Source organism: Scyliorhinus torazame, chromosome 6 (assembly GCF_047496885.1).
Source record: "Scyliorhinus torazame isolate Kashiwa2021f chromosome 6, sScyTor2.1, whole genome shotgun sequence".
Lineage (NCBI taxonomy): Eukaryota > Metazoa > Chordata > Chondrichthyes > Carcharhiniformes > Scyliorhinidae > Scyliorhinus > Scyliorhinus torazame.
Genome location: NC_092712.1, coordinates 69,266,135 through 69,275,183, shown reverse-complemented (window position 1 = coordinate 69,275,183; position 9,049 = coordinate 69,266,135). Strand labels below are relative to the sequence as shown.

General features: G+C 49.1%; 1 protein-coding gene across 2 annotated transcripts in view; it reads left to right on the top strand.

The window, feature by feature from the left end:
• The first annotated feature begins 709 nt into the window (after window positions 1-709).
• The window catches only part of LOC140424828 (uncharacterized), a 30,089-nt gene continuing 21,749 nt past the window's right edge, over window positions 710-9,049 (top strand). For both annotated transcript variants that reach the window (XM_072508306.1, XM_072508307.1), the window contains exon 1: window positions 710-868. The gene's annotated coding sequence lies outside the window, so the exon portion shown is untranslated. The remainder of the gene's footprint in view (window positions 869-9,049) is intronic.

The window sequence follows — 9,049 nt, the reverse complement described above, 5'->3', positions numbered from 1 at the left end:
AATGACATCAGGTAAACACTTGCACGGCTCTCTTTCAGGAATGTTACAGTCATGAAGCCGACAGATATGCAAAAGCACCACATTTATAATTCCTGTTTTCATCTTGAGCTCAAGCCCAGCAGTACCTTCATAATTATTTTTTCATGCGTAGTTTTCAATACTTTTCATGTTAGGTAAGTTAGTTACCAGGTTTGATTAAATTCCCATACTCTTACAGTGTTAAACATACATGCAGTTAGGCATTATCGTTAGGCAGTTTGACGGTTATCCGTCCCATTAATAACAGTGTTTTGACAAGTACAGTTGTGTATTTTGCTATACTCCATTATAACACACTCCTACTGCAGGGAAACCTGTTTGACCTCAGGCACATTCCTGTCATGTTTTCTCAGGATATAGTACTTAGCCAGCAAATCCTTAACATTGACCAAGCAGAAGGTTCGTACTCGGTGCCAAAATACTGAACATTAAATTGCAAAAACACATTACAGGTTTGGGCGTGCCTATCTCTGAAAGTACACCGTAAAGAGCAACATGAAACCAGGCATCAAGATGCAGAGGAAATTTTCCTGGGAAAGAACATATTTTATGTTTATTGTTGCTAAATGCCTATGTTGCTGGTGGCGGGGGCGGTGAGCCGACATCAAACTCCCCAGATGAGGCAGGAGAAGTCGGAGTTCAAAAAGGTTGTGATGATCTGTGCCTCCACTCGATTGCAGTTCATACTTCTGTCCCTCCTACTCCCAGTACGGAGATCTCCAGAGTTTCAAAGGAAGATATTTGAGTGAGTTTGCAGAGAGAGAGAGAATTTGGCCAGATTTCCATGGGAAACATGTTCTCGTGAATTGTAGGAGTGAAATTTGGCTAGGTAAGTGAAGAAGAAGGCGCTTGGTATTCATTGCAACACTCAACATAAACTTGTCAGGACAATGCTGGGTATGTTATGTCCTGTTTGGAATGTTCCAGCTTCTTCCCCACCCACCTCCACCAAGTTAATGTGTGGTCCAGGCATGCTAAGCAATAACATCATAAAACCAGCAGAAATCCTGAAGATGTCAAGGATAAAGTGCTCAATAATTATATATGTCTACCTGGAGAAAACCAAAGAAAAAGGGCAAATTTTATTGATCCTTCCATCAGCAAGGGAAGAATTTGCATAGCCTTTTCTTCAAGGTACAAAGGAAAGAGACCTTACTCTGTCCTGCTGCAGAAGATATATTTTTACTGTTGTATCTATCCCTAATCCTGTTAAATTACACTGGAAAAACAAATGCAGTTAATCACCAACTAAAATGTAAATATTTCCACATGAGAACATTACCCAGCCAATAAATGTGCAAGTCTCACACCCACTGTGTGAAACCTGACAAGTGTCAAAAACTGAGTTCTCAGTTCCAATTAGAAATGAGGAATTTGTATTTCAATCACGATATAATGACAGCTTGTTGCTGATGGTCTCACCATTATTGATGGACGGACTCTCAAATTTTACCTAGCCTGGAACAACCTTCAAAATGGCACATTGCTGTGTGAATTTGAAACAAAATTATCTTTGTCATTTGGAGACGTTGCAATCACCCTAAGGCAAGGGAGGTGGAAAAGATCAGAATTGATCAGTATCTCTGTTGCTTTTGCGGATAAATGTGGAGTAATTTGGGGTAATTATGACTGAGTGATAACGTCGAAAGGCGATACCGGGTCAGCTAACTGTTATAGATCACTCGCAACTTTTATTGTCACTGACCATTGATCAGTGCAAATTAATATCACAAGAGATATTTGGGCAGTTGATCTGACTTTATCTGCTGTTTCTGTCAAAAATCAAAACTGCTCCCTGTGATTGGGGACATAATATAATGTTGCAATGACCTCCACAGTCAACACATTTGAGTCCATATTTCTCCATCTGGGGTTCTCCCAATCGTTTGTTGTAACCTTGCTTGGCAAACCATGGAAATTCCTGGGAAATGGTAAATCTGCTGTTTGCCCATGGTTTCCACAAATCTTCCACAGAAGATACGGCAGAAAACAGGGTGAATTTCAGTTTTACTCCTTACTATCCGAGGGAAGACTAAGGAATTGTGAGATACTGGAGGTGTCTGATGTCCAGCATTTAAAATACAATTGTAATCAACAAAATGTGTGTTTTTAATCTGTAATTTCTCTTAATAATATTGGTGATCTATGTTATTTAGCCATGATATGGAGATGCTGGTATTGGACTGGAGTGGGCACAGTAAGAAGTCTTACAACACCAAGTTAAAGTCCAACAGGTTTGTTTTGAATCACTAGCTTTCGGAGTGCTGCTCTTTCCTCAGGAGTTGTAAGACTTCCTCAGGTGTTGTAAGCGCAGCTCCTTCCTCAGGTGTTGTAAGACTTCTGACTATGTTATTTAGGAAATTGTTGCCCAATGCAAGGGCTGAGCATTTTGTTATCTTGCACTCTCTGCTTTACTCTCTATTGGGGAGCTGTAAATAAAGTTAATCTAATAATGGCTGTGAGCTGTGAATCCAATGGCTCAGTGCAATACACAGCAGAAAGATGACAATGGGACTGGCAATGCAATTCTTTCTCATGTTTCATTTGAGAAATTAAAAGCTGAAGGACATTGGAACTCCTCAGAAGGAAAAAAACAGTAAAACGGGCAAATAAGAATACTGATCCGAATTGGTCTTGCATACTTCAAAATGACATGGAGATGCAAGTGTTGGACTGGGGTGAGCACTGTAAGAAGTCTTACAACACCAGGTTAAAGTACAACAGGTTTATTTGGAATCACTAGCTTTTGGAACGCAGCCCCTTCGTCAGGTGAGTGAAGAGTTGGGTTCCACAAACACATATATAGACACAGTCAATGATGCAAGATGAATGCGAGTCTTTGCAGGTAATTAAGTCTTACAGGTTCAGTTGGTGGCGGCTGGAGAGAGGGATAATCACAGGTTAAAGAGGTGTGAATTGTCTTAAGGAAAGTTGGTAGGATTTCGCAAGCCCAGGCCAGATATTGGGGGGTGAATGTAGTGAGATATGAATCCAAGGTCCCGGTTGAGACTGTATTCATGCGTGTAGAACTTGGCTATCAGTTTCTGCTCAATGATTCTGCGTTGTTGTGCGTCCTGAAGGCCGCCATGGAGAAGACCGCCGAAGATCAGAGGCTGAATGCCCTTGACTGCTGAAGTGTTCCCTGACTGAAAGGGAACATTCCTGCCTGGTGATTGTTGTGCGATATATGTTCATCCTTTGTCGCAGCGTCTGCATGGGATCGCCAATGTACCACTCCTCGGGACATCTTTCCTGCAGCGTGTGAAGTAGACAACGTTGGGCGAGTCACACGAGTATGAACCGCGTACCTGGTGGGTGGTGTTCTCACTTGTAATGGCATGGTAAGCACATCTCCCTTGAGTGGTCGGCTGTACAGAATCCCCAGCACATGATTGCTGATTTACAAGAATGTTGCCAAGGTGCCAAGGCTTGAAAACTGCAGCTATTGTGAGAGATTGGTTGTTTTCTTCAGAATAGAGGAGGCTACGTGGTGACCTAATTGAGGTGTACAAAATTATGAGGTGCCTGGACACGATTGACAAGAAATACTTGTTTCCCCTCACTGAGGGGTCAATTACCAGGGGTGGGGGGGCATAGATTTAAGGTGATTGGTGGAAGGATTAGAGAGGACATGAGGAAAACTCTTTTCACCCAGGCGGTGCTAGGCATATGAAATTCCCCGCTTGAATTGATGGTTGGGGCTCGTGCACTCAATTCATTTAAAAAGTACCTGGATCTGCATCTGAAGTGCTGTAACATGCAAGGCTACAGACAAGTTGTTGGAAAATGGTGGTAAAATAAGTGGCTGGTTCCTTCTTCAGTATGGTGCTCTTTCCAAGGGCTGGTGCAGACTCAATGGGCTGAATGGCCTCCTTGTGCACTGTAAATTCTATGATTCTGTGAGTCTTTCTCTTTTTTAACTAACACAGACATGATGGGCTGAATGGCCTCTCTCTCTCTGTGCACCATAACATTTCCATGGTTCTATAGTCGACATCACTCATTCATTATCTATTCTACTAACTCATTGGACGACACTCAAGTTAATTTTGAGGAAGTTTGAGCAGTTTGAAAGACTGCTCTGTGTGTAGTATATATAGTTCAGTGAGTCAGTATGGGACGTAATTAAAAGAAATGGCACTGAAGGCATATGTGGGGCAATGGAGTACAAAGAGGACTGGTGTAATTATGAATGAAGGTTTCACATTTGGTTGAAAATGAACATAATAAGAAGTTGAGGACAAAGTAAATGTTATCCTCATTGTGATGGGAATCAGGTGCTTTTGATGTGGTGTCTAACCAGTGTTTCCCAAGAGACAGTACTGTGGACAATGTTGAAATTAATGAGATTCTGGACTTGTATTTAGGCATGATTCAGAATGAAACTGCACAGGGAGTTCCATTCAGTCAAAGAAAGCCATCTTCCAGTGAGATGAGTGCAAATTACATTCTTAAATTAAAGAAATTCTCTCATCACTGCGGGTACGCTGTGAACTTAGAAACCGACCTCACAAATACATTCACAAACACATTCATAAGAGGCATAAAGAACACTAAACTCCAGGCCATGCTTTTGAGAAAAACCAATAAGTTGACATGGAAGGAGGCCTGCGATGTGCCCAAAGCCATTGCAGTGGTGGAAAGAGATTGTTTCAGATTGCAAGAGAGTTCTTTTCCTGAGACAACAGGGCTGTTCCTCCAGTTTGGAGCAGGATCCCAGCCACTGCAGCCAAGTGCATAGTCTCAGGGTCAGAAATTTATGGTTGCCACATTAGCCACCAACCATTTAAATGTCCCCATTTCCAAAGTGCAATGCCTGAATTCCTGGAGTGTGTACGAGATAGATCTCTGGAGCAGCATGTTGAGGAGCCAACTGGGGATCGGGTTATGTTGGATTTAGTGTTGTGTAATGAGAAAGTGTGAATTAATAACCTTGCTGTGAAGGAGAATTTGGGAAATATAATATGATAGAATTTGCGCATTTAGTTTCAATCTGAAATTGGGGTCTTAAATCTGAAGAAAGGCAATTATGAAGATATCAGGAGCAAATTGGCTATGGTGGATTGGAAAAAAACACTAAAAGATTTAATGATAGACAGGCAATGGCTACTATTTAAAGAAATACTATATACGTGAGAGACAGCAGAAATGCAAGGCAGAGCAGGTTTATTACGGAATACACAAAATAACAAAACTATAACTCCTCTCCCCAAAAGGCCACCCTCCTTGACCTGCACCCAGGTCAGGGGGCGAGATTGTGATCCTGATGCTAAGTGTTGACACCGTCGTAAACGCCGTCGCATTTCTCGACGCCGTCAACATGCCCTCAGGAGCAGAAATTCTGACCCCTACAGGGGGCCAACACGGCACTGGAGCGGCCCACGCTGCACCAGCTGCTGATCACCGACGTCAGATCGGCGCCGCGGGTCTGTGCATGCGCAGTGGCTTCCTTCTCCGCGCCGGCCCTGACACAACATGGCGTAGGGCTACAGGGCCCAGCGTGGAACAAAAGAAGCCCCCAGCCCGAGAGGCTGGCCCGCCGATTGGTGGGCCCCGATTGCAGGCCATGCCACAGCGGAGGCCCCCCGCAGGGAGTCGGACCCCCCTCCCTCCCCCTCCCCCCCCCCCCCCACCAGGCCGCCCCCGGATGCATCCACGATGGGGTCCCGCCGGGTAAGAGCAGGTGTGGACGACGGCGGCGGGACTCAACCTTTTTGGCATGGCCGCTCAGCCCATCCCGGGCGGAGGCAATAACGTTGCTAAAAGGAAATTATGTGAAATCCGTTAACCAGGTATATGCTAGGCACCTCCTCGCCACGAGACGGCAACGCCCTGGGGAATCACTCGTAGAATTCCTGCGTGCCTAGCGCATCCTCTGCCGGAACTGTGACTGCCGGGCGATATCGGCTACCCAGCATGCGGAGCTGCTGATCAGGGACGCCTATGTCGCGGGCATGCACTCTAACTATATCCGCCAGCAATTATTAGAAGGGGGGACACTCGGCCTCCCAGAGACAGTACAACTCTCCAACTCGCTGGAGGTGGTCTCCCAGAACATGGGGGCCTACACCTCCGACCGCGCGGCACCCTCATGGGCGCAGCCATCAACCGACCCGGGTGCGATGCAAGCCTGCGCCGGGCAGCAGCCCGCCAATGCCGGAGGCCCAAAGTGCTACTTCTGAGGCCAGAGTAATCACCCCCGACAACGCTGCCCGGCACGGAACGCAACTTGTAACAGGTGTGGGAAGGAGGGCCACTTCGCAAAAGCCTGCCAGGCCCGACCCCCCCTAAATCTTCTAGGCCCAGCAGCGCTGCCTCCTGCCTGTCGGGGCCACCCCCAGCTATCGCGCCACCCGTTATGTGTGACCCATGGGTGCCGCCATCTTTAATTTCGGACGACACGTGCGACCCACAGGGGCCGCCATCTTGGATGCCATCTTGCACCTCACCCGCCATGTGCGACTCATGGTGGCCGCCATCTTGGGACCACTCCGCAGCCTCCCGGGAGCCCTGCTCACCTGACCGTACACCCGCCGCCGCTTCCTCCGACCGGCCTACCGATCGCCTTCTAACACTCGCCTCCGTCACACTCGACCAGTCCCGGCTGCACCACCTCAAAAAGTCCACGATGACCGTCCGGATCAACGGGCACGAGACGGCCTGCCTTTTCGACTCCGGGAGCACAGACAGCTTCATACACCCAGATACGGTAAGGTGCTGCTCCCTTCCCATCCTACCCGCGACCCAGAAAATCTCCCTGACTTCCAGATCCCACGCAGTAGTAATCCGGGGGTACTGTGTCGCGACCCTCACTGTGCAAGGCGTAGAGTACACAAACTTTAGGCTCTACATCCTCCCCCATCTCTGCCCTATTGCTGGGGCTCGACTTCCAGTGCCATCTCCAGAGCCTTACCTTAAAGTTCAACGGACCCATGCCCCCCCCTCACCACCTGTAGCCTTGCAACACTTAAGGTCGCCCCACCCTCCCTCTTCGCAAACCTCACCCTGGACTGTAAGCCTGTCGCTACCAGAAGCAGACGCTACAGTGCCCAGGACAGGGCCTTCATCAGGTCGCAGGTCCATTGACTCCTACGAGAGGGAATCATTGAGGCTAGTAACAGCCCCTGGAGAGCCCAAGTGGTGGTCGTCAAGACTGGGGAGAAGCACCGGATGGTTATCGATTATAGCCAGACAAACAACCGGTACACGCAGCTCGATGCGTACCCCCTCCCCCGCATATCTGACATGGTAAACCAGATTGCGCAGTATCGAGTCTTCTCTACAGTTGACGTGAAGTCTGCGTACCACCAACTCCCTATCCGCCCAGAGGACCGTCAATATACTGCCTTCGAGGCAGATGGCCGCCTCTATCACTTCCTCAGAGTTCCTTTCAGCGTCACCAACGGGGTCTCGGTCTTCCAAAGGGAAATGGACCGAATGGTTGACCAGCACGGGCTGCGGGCCACGTTCCCGTACCTAGACAACGTCACCATCTGCGGCCGTGGCCAGCAGGACCATGATGAGAACCTCCGGTGCTTCCTCCACACCGCCAAACTCCTGAACCTAACTTATAATAGAGAGAAATGCGTCTTCCGCACAACTCGCCTGGCCATCCTCGGCTACGTCGTGGAACACAGAGTCCGAGGGCCTGACCCCGACCGCATGCGCCCCTCCTCGAGCTCCCTCTCCCCCACTGCCCCAAGGCCCTGAAGAGATGCCTGGGGTTCTTCTCTTACTGTGCCCAGTGGGTCCCCAATTACGCGGACAAGGCCCGTCCACTGATCAAATCCACCACTTTTCCCCTGACGGCTGAGGACCGACTGGCCTTCAATCATATCAAAGCAGACATTGCCAAAGCCGCGATGCACGCTGTGGACGAGTCCATCCCATTCCAAGTGGAGAGCAATGCGTCGGACTTTGCTCTGGCTGCTACCAGGCAGGCAGACGGTGGCTTTCTTCTCCCGTACCCTCCATGCCTCCAAAATTCGACTCTCCTCCGTTGAAAAGGAGGCCCAAGCCTTCATAGAAGCTGGGCGACATTGGAGGCATTACCTGGCCGGCAGGCGATTCACTCTCCTCACTGACCAACAGTCAGTTGCCCTCATGTTCAATAACACATAGCGGGGCAAGATTAAGAATGACAAGATCCTGAGGTGGAGGATCGAGCTCTCCACCTACAGCTATGATATCTTGTATCGATCTGGGAAGCTCAATGAGCCCCCAGAAGCCCTCTCCTGCGGTACATGTGCCAGCGCACAAGTAGACCGACTCAGGGCCCTCCACAACGAGCTCTGCCACCCAGGGGTCACCCGCTTTTTCCACTTCATCAAGGCTCGCAACCTGCCTTACTCCATGGAGGAGGTAAGGTCCGTGACCAGGAACTGCCAGGTCTGCGCGGAGTGCAAACCGCACTTCTATTGGCCAGACAGAGCATATCTGATAAAGGCCTCCCGCCCTTTTGAGCGCCTCAGCATGGACTTCAAAGGGCCCCTCCCCTCCACTGACCATAATGTGTACTTCCTCAACATCGCTGACGAGTACTCCAGATTCCCTTTCGCCATCCCCTGCCCTGACATGACCTCTGCCACCATCATCAAGGCCCTGCACAGCCTTTTCACCCTGTTCGGGCTCCCCGCCTACATCCACAGTGATCGGGGCTCATCCTTTATGAGCGACGAGTTGCGTCAGTTCCTGCTCAGCAAAGGCATCGCCTCCAGCAGGATGACCAGCTACAACCCCCGGGGAAACGGACAGGTGGAGAGGCAGAACGTGATGGTTTAGAAGGCCGTCCTTCTGTTCCTACGGTCGAAAATTCTCCCAGTCTCCCGCTGGCAGGAGGTCTTCCCCGATGCGCTTCATTCTATCCGGTTGCTCCTATGTACAGCTACTAACGAGACTCCTGATGAACGTATGTTTGCCTTCCCCAGTAAGTCCACCTCCGGGGTCTCGCTTCCGTCCTGGCTTACAGTCCCAGGGCCTGTTCTTCTCCGGCAGCATGCGAGGAGCCATA